Source organism: Sinocyclocheilus anshuiensis, unplaced genomic scaffold, assembly GCF_001515605.1.
Source record: "Sinocyclocheilus anshuiensis isolate Anshui unplaced genomic scaffold, SAMN03320099.WGS_v1.1 scaffold68, whole genome shotgun sequence".
NCBI lineage: Eukaryota > Metazoa > Chordata > Actinopteri > Cypriniformes > Cyprinidae > Sinocyclocheilus > Sinocyclocheilus anshuiensis.
In genome coordinates, this window is record NW_015555741.1 from 548,710 (window position 1) to 551,122 (window position 2,413).

The 2,413-nt window shown below is 33.5% G+C and overlaps 1 protein-coding gene and 1 long non-coding RNA gene across 2 annotated transcripts in view; one reads left to right on the plus strand and one right to left on the minus strand.

The window, feature by feature from the left end:
• Window positions 1-2,413, minus strand: part of LOC107673263 (paired amphipathic helix protein Sin3a-like) — a 37,130-nt gene that overhangs the window by 29,631 nt on the left and 5,086 nt on the right. The gene's annotated exons all lie outside the window — the stretch shown is intronic.
• The window catches only part of LOC107673264 (uncharacterized), a 7,444-nt gene continuing 6,169 nt past the window's right edge, over window positions 1,139-2,413 (plus strand). Inside the window, exon 1 of the long non-coding RNA XR_001632391.1 lies at window positions 1,139-1,150. This is a non-coding gene — a long non-coding RNA (uncharacterized LOC107673264). The remainder of the gene's footprint in view (window positions 1,151-2,413) is intronic.

Here is a 2,413-nt window from a genome sequence, read left to right on the forward strand (position 1 = left end):
ACATGCTGTGTGGTATCGGCGTTTGGTATCGGGGCATTTTAACGAGTACGAGTACAGGAGCTCAGTATCGGGCCCAATACCGATACCAGTATCGGTGCATCCCTACTTTTTAATCGCTTGAATTTTTAAATTAACAAGGCTTAAAAATGCAAATGCATGTTTCGTGACGACGCTGCAGTGGCCCGATCGGGCAAGTGACAAATTCGTCTACTGGCCCGAACGTCTTTCACGCTGGCCCCGGGCCATCGGGCAGTCCTTATTGTCGAGCCCTGAGATATATATATATATATATATTAGGGCTGTCAGTTTAACGCTTTAACTTCTTAAAAAAATAACACAATTAAAGGCACAATATGTAATTTTCGCCGCTGGAGGGCACGTATTCAAAATAAACAAAGAAGCAAAGGCGTAGTTTAATGACGCTATTTTAATAAAAAAATCGTACATATTGTGCCTTTAAAATATTTTAACGCAGTTAACACACTGGCCCCGCCCCCAGAACCTCTATGTCATCTTACATTTCATACAGTTGAGTGTTGACAAATATGATGCAGGGCAACAACTCCATAAAAGCAGTTATACTATAAAATTCAAGATATTGGGGCAAAAATGCTCCTGTATGAGTTTCTGTCTCGTATTTATATCACATGATAAGCGATATCACACGAACAGCAAAAGCAATCACACGAGTGCTGTTTGTCCCGAATATAATGAGTGCATGTGTGATTTTATACAACAGTTCTGTAAATTAGAAGTTATTATTATTGTATATTTTAAACAATATTGTCTGTTTTTGCTCAGTTTTGCCAACAAAAATATTACCTATAAAGCTACAGCAGAACTTTTGTGCATCTGTGAGCAACACAGCGGTGTTTAGTTTCTCAATGAATCTGCATTTTGAACGAATCGAATCAATGATTTAAAGGCCCATTCATAAAGTGATCAGCTTATTGAATTCCTGAATGAATCAGCTGTTTGAACAAATGGAATGAATGAAAGACACATTTACCGCCACCTGCTGGCAGTTTTAGTTTCTTATTTAAAGTATTATTTCATAAAAAAAGGCGGAAAAAATTTTGAATAGAGAGTTCATCTAAATTTTTTTAATTATGTCGTCATTTACTCAATCCTGAATGACTTAATTTCTTTTGTGGAACATTAAAGAAGGTATTTTGAAGACTGTTGGTAACAAAGCTGTTTTGAACGAAAAAAACTGAGATGTTTTTCAGATTATCTTCTTTTATGTTCCATAGTTTATGTTAGACCAATGTAGCCTAAATATTTGTGTAATAAATTTGATATTGAATCAAATAAAATACTTCTTTCTAAAGCTACTATTTGTAAGGTCTACTTAATACTTACTCATTTAACACAAAAATAGCGTTAAATCATCTTTTGGGGCTATTTTCACAGACAAATGTAATTTGCGATTAAACTAATTAATCGACACATCATGTAATTAATTAGATTAAAAAATGTAATCGACTGACAGACTTAATATACATATATAATCGCACATTTTTTCTGAAATTAATTGTGATTAATCCCACCTAACATTAAAGTTTTTTAATATTCTTTTATATTGCAATAATTTCACATTCAATCTTCAAATGAATGTAGAAACAACAAAGACAGTACATTTTTTTTATGACTGAAGGTGAGTATCACTGATACCAATACTACTGATGTCTCTAGGAAATTGTCATTTTTTTCCTAATATTTAAACATTGACTATTGCCATTCAGCATTACAGTATAATTGAGAGCTATCAATTTTAACATTTATTACTTAAATTTTTTTTTACTTCTAATTTAAAGCTGCAGTCCGTAACTTTTTTTGGTTAAAAATTATCCGAAATCAATATTTGAGCAAGTATTTAACAGCTAGTGTTCGAAACTATCCCCTTACTTTAGCCCGATTCACAACAGTCAGCTTATAATAATGTTTTCTAATCTAATTTGAGTGGTACGGGTAGGTTTTCGCGGAAAATTTGAGCATGCTGCCGCGTCATTACATCACTTATGAAAACATAAAGAAGTTGTCCCGGCTACTAGGCTGTCTATCGCATGTGAGGATCCTGCAGGTGGCGGATCGTTTATAGCCTTCTCTCACAGCAGCCAGAATAATTAAAAGTATCATTTTGATGGCGGATTGTAATCCATAAAGGATTATGTGTTTATGAAACACATGTGAATGAAATTAAATTATATTCAGTTATAAATGTGCTTCTGATTACAGATAGCCTGGGATTACAACAATTTGTATTTTAAAGAAAACCAGTTCGAAGGGAGCATAATTTGCTTTTTGGGTTAAAAGAATTTCTTAAAGGGGTCATATGACGTTGCTAAAACGAACATTATGTTGTGTATTTGGTGTAATGAAATGTGTTTATGCGGTTTAAGGTTAAAAAAAC